We start from the raw sequence: 10403 nt of genomic DNA on the forward strand, positions 1-10403 counted from the left end.
GCCCTAATGAGAATTTGCTGGTTTTTGAGTATCCATGCCTACATTAATCTATTTGTTAATTATTCACTAATTACATCTTAATTATTTGCTAATCACTTTGTTAATGATGTTGATTCTAGTGTTTGATCCACCATAGCTCATCACAATGCCCTAATTTCAACATGGTATCAGAGCCATGCTAATTTGTGAGCCCATTATCTTGCTAATTATTTTGCTAATTAGGATTAGTAGAAAATTATAATTTTCCCTCTTTTTTTCAACTAGCTTCTGTACCCCCAGCCAGTGGAGGAGTTCATTCTCCTTGCACAGTTAAAATTAGCCCTAGTGCTTCTAACCATAGCTAGCCACCTCAATACTCTTCAAGCTCATCAACTCCACGCAGCAAACCGCACGGATGCAGCAGAAATTATGAATTTAGCAGGCGTCGTTTTTCTGAAGGGGTTTTGAGATTTCTGCTTGCTCAGTTCAAATGCCTCTAATTCCTCTTAGCCCAAGGTGTTTTCAAGCATGCTCTACAAGCTGGTGAAGACAGAATTCAGTTTCATCAAGTCTACAGTGAGATCCAAGCTCTTCATCAAATCTGCAGGTGACTTTGGTAAAAGAGAGATTAAGCTTTCAATAATTGGTCAAATCTTGTGTTTCTTGGCTTAATCCTCTACTAGACTCATTGCTATTGATGCCTTTGAAAGCATTTGAGCTCATTTGAAGTCTAAGGCACCAGATCTGGACTCCCCGCATACTCTGTTTTCTGCACACAAAACAGTGGATTAATTTGTTAATCAATGATTAATCAGTGCTCATCACTATATTTTGGTGCAATTGAGGGTTCAGATTAACCATTAGGTATCTGATACAGATCCCTATAACTTCAGATTGCAATTCGGAGTTGGTTTGATACTCCAACCATCCCGTACAAATTAGTTACCCTTGATTTAATGTAATTTTTGGTGATTTTATGCTGATAAATTTGTTGTAATCATCTATTAAACACCAGATTGAGTTGTAAAAGGGTAGACACTGCCCTTGAATCTTGAAATTGGATCAAGAGGTAAGACCCCCTTCACATCACCATGAGTTCAGCACAAGAAATAGCCAAATTTAATGGGGAGCAGTTTTATACATGGCAGACAAAAACCATGTATTTGCTCATGAGGAAAAATCTGTGGGGATTAGTTGAGGGAAGAGATGAATGCCCAGAGAGAGGAGAAAATGAGCGGAAGAGTAGGAATGAAAAAGCATTGGGACTTATTGCACTCAGTTTAAATGATGAAATCATTCATCACATCACAGGGATACAATGGGCAAAAGATGCATGGGATGAAAATAAATTATTTGGCACACAAGCAAAAAATTCAAAGATAAATCTGTTAATGCAATTCTACAAATTGGACATGAAGGAAAGTGAACCTTTAATCACACACTTGAACAAATATAAAAGCATTAAGCAGCAGCTATTGGCAAAAAGGTAGAAGATGATGAAGCACTAGCTGTACTTGTGAAGAGTGTGGACAAAGGTGAATATGAAAACATTGTAGCAACACTAAAGAATGTACCTGAATTGAAGCTACACGAGATAGAAGCAGCTCTACTAGAGCAAGAGAGCAGAGGCAAAGAGAAGAAATGGCTCGACTCAACAGCAGGAGAAGAAAAAGCATTCTTCACTCGAGGAGGATTCTCTCAAGGACGAGGACGAGAGTAGGAGGAAGGACCTTCACTTGCCACAAATGTGGAAAGCCAGGACACATGGCGAGAGACTGCTACAGCAAACCCAGTGGAGAAGGAACGACATCGGCAAACTTCATGGAGGCTCCAAAAGAAGTGGAGTCGGATCATCTTTTCTGAGAGAGAGAGAGAGAGAGAGAGAGAGAGAGAGAGAGACCCCACAAGCCAATGTAACCTGCCCCAACAAAGTAAAACCACCTCTGAGCCACCGATGATGTAGGCCACGTGGTAGATAGATGTATGTGTGAGCACTTTAGTCAAGGTCGCGGGCACTTATAGTAGCCTTGGACACATAGAGAGAGAGAGTGTCAAGGACTATAGAGTTTAGGGACTTGAGGCACTGGTCGCGGACTATCAAATAAGAAAGAAACTTGATACAGGGTCCAGGTGTGCTAAGATAACTTGAGGGGAGGTGTAGACACTAGTCGCGGACTATCAAGTAAGGGGAGGCAAACTTGGTATAGGGTCTAGGTGTGCTAGGATTATTCACTTGAGGTGAGGTGTTGAAAATACAAGTGAATAGGGTGTGTGCGGGAACAAGCCCTTGGTTAGAGGCTGTAAAAGAGGATGTGTAAATGTGAAAAAACCTGTGAAAAGGTGAGAAAAATCTACTGGGAGAGAATAAAGGGTAGCATGAGAAGATTTAGGAAGTGTGGAGATATTCTGGGAAGTGTGGAGATATTCTGGGAGATATTCTGGGAAAAGTGAAGAGGTGGAGAGAATCAGGGAAAAGAGGTGGAGTGAATCATGGAGACATCAGTGGGATTTGATGCTTGATGTAAACTCTATAAATTGAGGCATTGCCCTAATGAGAATTTGCTGGTTTTTGAGTATCCATGCCTACATTAATTTATTTGTTAATTACCCCCACTAATTACGTCTTAATTATTTGCTAATCACTTTGTTAATGATGTTAATTCTAGTGTTTGATCCACCATAGCTCATCACAATGTCCTAATTTCAACATTACGAGTATCATAGAGCGACCTATCTCTATTCCTAGTGATCATGGGGATACATTACATGACCATAGTGATGCATCCGATGATCTTGATGGGCATTTGACTAGTCATGATCATTCGGCTAGTCACACATCCCTAGTTACACATGGGGATGACACTTCACATGTTGATGAGCATATCATAGACCATGAGGAGCATAGACCCAAGGTTCTAGTATTAGACGTGTTTGGCTACTCCTCTAGAGTTTTCACATGTGGAGAGATTTCAGATACGACCACTACTCCTAGTTTTCATAGCATTCTTGGCAGCATTCGTGTGGATCGAGCTGTTGTGATTAAGTAGTCAGGGATAGTGCATGAGAGTAGTGATGAGTTTGTGGAGGTGAGATATCGTAGGAGTATGCATATCAATCATATTTCTAGCATATACTATGACATCAATCTCGAGAGCTTTACATTTGATCTAGGTATTTTCTTAGATCCAGTGTTGTTGGAGATGGATTTATCATGGGATTTAGATCATATAGGGACATCATTGATGGAGATTGTCTATAACTTTGGGGATGACCTTAGTGGCCTTGGAGATTCCATTGATAGTGAGTTGGTTGTGATACCACTTATCTCTCTTATGTAGACACTTTGTTAGTGCTTAGCGATGGTGATCTAAATTTATGGTGATCCAGCTTTTGTCTTAGAGGGACACAAGTGTCTTGCACATGGAGATATTGTGCATGGGTCGGATCATACTCATACATACATTGATGTGGTGGATCATGCCTTCGACTTTTCGAGTGGTGCTACATGGGATGATGGCATGGGTTCACATTTGACTCTACATGAGGCCGACCTCGAGCTATGTTCATTTGGCTCCCATGGGTGTTAACACGAGCCTATGTTCTTTGGAGCCATGACATTTTCCTTTGGATGCATTCTTTGCCACTTGAGGAGCATAGTTTGGATGCATTCTTTGCCACTTGAGGAGCATAGTTTTTGGATATGTGGCTCGACATTCAAATGAACCTATAACATATCTCAGTCTTGGCCTACACAAGGGTTCTTTTGCACTAGGACCATTTGACATTCTGGCCAGGAGTTTTGAGACTCTTGGTGGATACCTTTCGTACCAAATTCACATTATGCTCGTGAGGATGGGCTTACGAGTTTTATCTATCGACCCTTCTCAGTGCTTGAGGTCAAGGATGTACAAGTGGTTTTTCCTTATTCCGGCGATCTTTCTCAATGAGAAGAGCAACCAAGTCATCATATGTAGTAGCGGCCAGGCGTAATACTTCAATGGTCTGCTCAAAGCGAGAAATGCCTTGCATGCTTTTGATTAATACTGCCATCTTGTCCTCATCATCTGGAGAACACTTAAAACTTGATAATTGTTGAACAAGATAATTAAATTTGGAGAGATGATCACTTAGCTCTTCATTGTCTTGCATTTTTAGCTCATAAAACTTTAATTTCAGAAAAACTTTGGAATTAGTGACCTTGTTACCAAAGATGCTCTCCAATCGATGCTAGATCTCCTTAGCCGTGGATGTAAAGTCCACGTGATGAATGAGAGAGTCCGCCAGGTAGCAAAGACCAATGAGGGCAAAGGCTTTGGCATTTTACTGCTTCCAAATTTTTCTTTGTGGGCTGATCAAGTGCATCAAATGTGTTGTTCTCAACAACTTTCGAGACTCCTTCACGCATAAGTAGCATCTGCATCTTGGTTTTCCATGTGGGAAAGCCTTCCCCCTTGAACTTATCCATGAACAATGTGCTAGAAGATAGCGAAGTCTTGACTCAAATCTGAACTGAAGACTTTAGCTCAAAAGCTTGAAGGTGCAGCATATGGGTAGGGAGTTTTTAGCTTCATGTGAAAGCCCCCTATTTGTGGTGAAGTGCGAAGCCAAAAAGATAAGAAGAAATGAAAACCTTATACCAAAAGAAGAGCTACGCCTCATCCTGCGCTGCGATGAAGAAGATCGTGTTGGGCTGCGAGATTGGCGTGAGCAGACGACTATTGGAGAAGATTGGTGGTGTGAGCTACGTTCAGCAGAAGTTGAGAGAGACATCTCCGAGCCCTAGCATTGTGCAGCTTGGTCAAGGCCACGACTAGGTTGGCCTAGTCTAGCCAGCCTACACACCCCCCACTTCTAGCATCCCAGTTGTGAGAAGCCAAGCCTGAACTCTGGCCTCCCACCATAGTAACTAAGCGTAGAGCTTCCCACAGAGTTGGGAGAGTGTTACTTTACACACTGCCTTCTGCTGATGAGCGATCTCACGTTGTTGTGTGGCCTGGTGGCCGTTGGTGACGCTGCTGTCGCCTATGGCTTGCCATGTATTTTGCTCTTTATCTCCTGCGTCTGTAAAAACAGAGCTCCACAATGGCAATGAGAAGAAAGAGGAGGTACCCACCGACACTGAGAGATAGGGGATAGGTATTGCTTAGCTAGGCGGCATCTTCTTCTTACAGAAGACCAAAGATGGTGGTATGGATGTGGCACTTCACCTACGCTCAGCAGCAGTGGAAGCTATGGGAGATGGACAAACAAAGGAGGAAGACCAACTTCCATTTGTGGGTCGGCCTTCCCCCCCAAGAGTTGCCCATGGAGAAGCATGGCTCTGATACCATGTTGGAGCAGGAGAGCAAGCTAACTCTAGGTGCAGAAAGGAAAGATAGCAAACATAATGAAATGGAAATGAATGCAATGAACAAGTACTTACATGTAGACCAAGATAGCTTGATTTGATTGATGTGACACACAAGAAAGTACATCACTCTTTATATAGTGAACTCACACACTCAAGTACCATAATCCTATGAGATAACTCCCAAAGTGACACTGGCACTCTCTCACACAAAGACTCATAAACTAGTTCCTAGTACACATTAGAACATACTCTTTGACTATGATTTCTCCAACAATTGCATGTTAATGCATGATGATTGTCCCAAATCTCAGCTTATGATCACTCCATTTCATCATCCTAAAGTAAATGGATAAGCATATTAACACTTCAATTAAATGTATATAAGGAGAGAGAACTTAACATATATACTCATAGAAGAATTCACACAGCTTCTTTCTTCGAATTTGATGCAAGGGAGAGAAATTTAAGATATATACACACCGAAGAATTTGGATGCCTTACTTCTTCGAATTGACTATACTCCCATAAGTGCGTTATTATGATTCATCGGATCACTCCCTTGTATCTCTCGCATGGACACAAAATATTTTGGCACAACCACTCATGTCAACTCTTCACAAGCAGCACGCCATCTCTAGATAATGAAAGTGAAGTATCATTTATAGTAGACACCTACAAATTACCCAAAATCAGACATGGCTCCCAAAAATAGAGGATCATTCACTCTCAGGTTATTTATGCCTTCTCTAATCTCAATACATGGCTATCAGTGGCGTGGCTATACACATGTTGATAGCCACATGTATAGTCACGTACTAAATCCCCCTGCACTATGTGCGACCTAGTCTTTTGCCTTGCCAATCTTAGCACCTCTCCTCCCTTCCTAAAGCCTACACCTAGTCTTTTGCCTTACCAATCTTAGGGACTCTCCTCTCTTTCCAAAACCTGCATCGAAAAGATATATTTCTCCTCTTTCCATCTCCCCTACCTCAAACAAGAAACTCATGCTCTCTTCCCTTTATGTACTTCCATCTCCCCTACCTCAAACAAGAAACTCATGCTCTCTTCCCTTTATGTACTTCCATCTCCCTTACTTCAAGTTAGAAACCCATGCTCTCTTCCCTTAATGTACTTCCATCTCCCTTACTTCAAGTTAGAAACCCATGCCCAAGGTAAGGTTTTCTCCTTTCTATTCTTCTACTTCTTTTTAATTTCATTCATTCAAGTAATAATGAAAATATGCAATTAAAGCATATGCATATGTAAGCTTAGAAGGATATGGTTTGACTTACCTCCATCTTCTTGATTCTTGTCTTCTTCTTCTTCTTCTTCTCACTTCTCTATTAGAACTATTTGTTTTAAATATCCTTTTGGTAGGTAAACATATTAAATGATTTTTTAATTAACATTATTATTTTTTCTTATTTTTCAGGTTTACAGTTTGTTATGCTTAGCTTCATTTCAACAACCAATCAAGAGGTAATTTTTTCTTTTTATTCAAAATCATTTTTTTCTCTTCTTTCATTGTTTTGATTCATTGCTTTTGGTTAAAGCCTTATGTATAATGGCTTTTATGCATAATGCTTAAGTTTTTGTTTTGTTTTTTGATTTGGAATTAGGGACAGCCGGAGCTGTCCTTAGACTCAAACAGAGAAATGCTTTTGTCAATATCTTTGCAGAAAGCGGTCATAATGCTTAAGCATAAAGCTTTATGCATTAAGGCTTAAGCATGCATGCCTAATGTGCATAAGGCTTTTATGCTTTAAGCTTAAACATAAAGCCTTATGCATAAACCTTTTATGCATTACGCTTATGTATAATGCGTAAGCTTGATGCTTTTATGCATTAGGATTTATGCATAATGGCTTTTATGTATAATGAGAGCATGCATAATGCTTTATGCATAAAGCTTTGTGCATTGAGACTTAAGCATGCATTTCTAATGCATAAAGGATTGTATGCTTTAAGCTTAAGCATAAAGCTTTTATGCATTGAGCTTTATATGTAGAATGGTTTTTAGGCATAATGCTTAACCCTATAAAAGAATTAGGCTTTATGCATAATGAGAGCATACATAATGCTTTTATGCATAATTCTATGCATGCTCTATGAATAAGCCTTAGCATTTCTCTCATGCTTACCTCATTTTCTTGTTTTGTGTTGTCTCGCCTTTTTGGAGCCTAACTCTTCTCAACCACTCAAGGTAAGCTCTTATATACAAGATCTTTTACTATTTATGCTTTTCTTATTTGCATCCTTGTTTAGGGTTAGCTATGTGAACAAGCTCTATGCATAAAGCTCTTTGCATGAGAACTTTACTGAGAGCTCTATACATAAAGTTCTTTGCATGAGAGCTTTGCTCTATGTATAAAGAGAGCATGCATATTCTCTTTATGCATACATAAAGCATGCATACAACTATACATAAAGCATGCATACATCTATGCATGCTCACTTTGAGTATGCATACATAAAGCATGCACACATCTATGTATGCTCACTTTTAGTATGCATATCTCTATTCATGTGCTATGTATGCATAGCTCTATGTATGCATAGCTCTATGTATGCATAAATAAGGGTATGCATGCATAAAGAGAGCATGCATAATATTAGCATTGCTCTCATTATGCTAATATTAACCTATGCATTTATTAAGCTCTTATTAAGGACTAGCCTTAGCATTGTCCTCATATGCTTACCTCATTTTCTTGTTTTGTATTGTAGGTCTCACCTTTTTGAGCCAAAATCTTCTCAACCACTTGAGGTAAGCTCTTATACACAAGCTCTTTTTCTATTTATACTTTTCTTGTTTGCACCCTTGGGTACTAGGGTCTAGGGTTAGTATGCTCTATGCATGCATAAAGAGAGCTCTTATGCATACATATATGTATTGTAGGCTTATGCATAAGGTTTATTCCTTATAGGCTTATGCATATTAAGCTCTTATGCATACACATATGTCTCGTAGGCTTATGCATAAGCTCTTATGCATCATAGGCTTATGCATATACCTCAAAGGCTCATAGGCTTATGCATATACCTCAAAGGCTCATAGGCTCATGCATAATGCTTGTGTATAAGCTCTTGTGCGCATAAGGCTTGTGCATATACCTCAAAGGCTCATAGGCTCATGCATAATGCTTGTGTATAAGCTCTTGTGCATAAGGCTTGTGCATATGTATAGCCTAAAGCATAAGGCTTATACTCTCATATCTTATGCAATAATATGGCCATAGAGCTTTATGAATGCTTATACTCTCATATGTTGCTAGATGTAGCCATGGAGTATGGCCATGGCACGCAGGTTTTTCTATACCTAAGGATGATCCCAAACTCAATCAAGTGTATAGATCTACAGACAAGTCTTGATATCATAAATATGAATTAGTCTCTTTTTGTTAAGCTTAAGGTGTATGTATGTTAACTGTATATGGATGTGGTTATCTTATGGAGGGTCATTGCGGACTTGTAAAGTTTCTATGCAGCATACGACACTTGGAATCAATTGAGCCAGTGGTATGGAGAAAAGTACGTGGCTCCAACTTATCCCCCTCTTTTATGTTGATCTATGTGCCAGGCACTTCTTCACTTCCACAGAGCCCTCTGTCTCTTAGCCTTCACCACACTGCTTTCCCTACCCCTCTTAGACCCACTATGCCAACTTGTCTCCGCTCTGTCCTCCAACAACTTGGCACACCCCTACCCCCTCCAACCCTCCCACTGCATGTGCTAGACCCTCCTTACATCGATTTAGCTATCTCCTACATGTGTCTTTTCCTCTTATTGCCACTCAAGCAGTGGTGGTGGGTAGTAGTGCGAGTGGTTTATAGAGCCATCAACATTCTAGTGCAGGTGATGGGAGGTGGGGTGCCTTGGTTATTTTGGATTGGGTGAGCAGTCACCTTCACCTAAATGTGATATTGAGGAGTCCGAGGATGAAAATATTTATTATTCCTTGGGTGATGATGGTGGTCCTTTTATGGATTATATGGGAGGGAGTTTTTATTATAATAGCTTCCACCAAGTGGTGAATCAAACATACAAGAATGCCTTCAAATTGTGGGGGGACAAAGAGATAAAGACTTTGTTTATGTTGTCCAATGTATGCATGAGAAGTTTCCTAATTCCCTTGCTATGCATTTTATCGACCACCCACTAGGCTAAAGGAGTTATCATAAAGATATATTAAGCAATAGGAGGTCATGCATAAAGAGATGCGTGAGGGAAGAGGTATGCATGCTCAATGCTCAATGAAAAGGTGGGAGAAGGCGATCAAGGATGTCAAGGAAAATAAGTAGTATTCACAACAAAAGGTAGCATTTTGTTTGCAATTGGAGAAGTATAGTGCCACAAAATATGGGTTTGGAGGAAAGGTAGCTTGGATCACCATATTTATAAGTTGTTATTCATATTCAAACACATGTAGTTTCTTATGTATTATTAAATATGTGTCATATTTTTAATGTATTTATTTTTATGTGCTACATGTTCGAAATTGTAGGAAATGACAATTGGTCACATCCCAAGAGAAAGGAAGAACAATTATCATAGACATCATACTGAAGCCAAAACTTGGGAGTTACTTAAACAAGAGAGAGTGGTGTGGCCGATGATGATATCCACAGAACCTAGTGCAACTATGCGGTGTGAGTAGTTGATCGCGCATGTACTTAATTTCTTTAAAGGTTTATATGAGCGTGTTTTAGCACTGAATGTGTATTCCTTTTCATTATATAATATGTAGGAGGAGAATCTTAGTTTGTTTATTTTGAAGTAATAATTTGACCTTGTACATATTTATTCATAATATAATATGACCATCTTGTTTAACTTGATGTGGTCTACTCTTAATATATGTTTGTATTTTGAATGAAACTTTTTATAATATGTTGTAAATGTGTATTTTTTTTTCCATAAATATGTATTGTTCATACATGTGTTAGTTTTTTTAATAAAATGGGTGGGGGGGACAAAATGAGATAGAGAGAAGTAGATCTAATCTATTCGATTATGCCTGCGGCTATACTCATGGGATCTAGTTACGTGTCCCTAGCCATATGCATAGCCGCAC

This window comes from Cibotium barometz, chromosome 22, assembly GCF_041138505.1.
Source record: "Cibotium barometz isolate CiBa-2024 chromosome 22, ASM4113850v1, whole genome shotgun sequence".
Taxonomy (NCBI): Eukaryota; Viridiplantae; Streptophyta; class Polypodiopsida; order Cyatheales; family Cibotiaceae; genus Cibotium; species Cibotium barometz.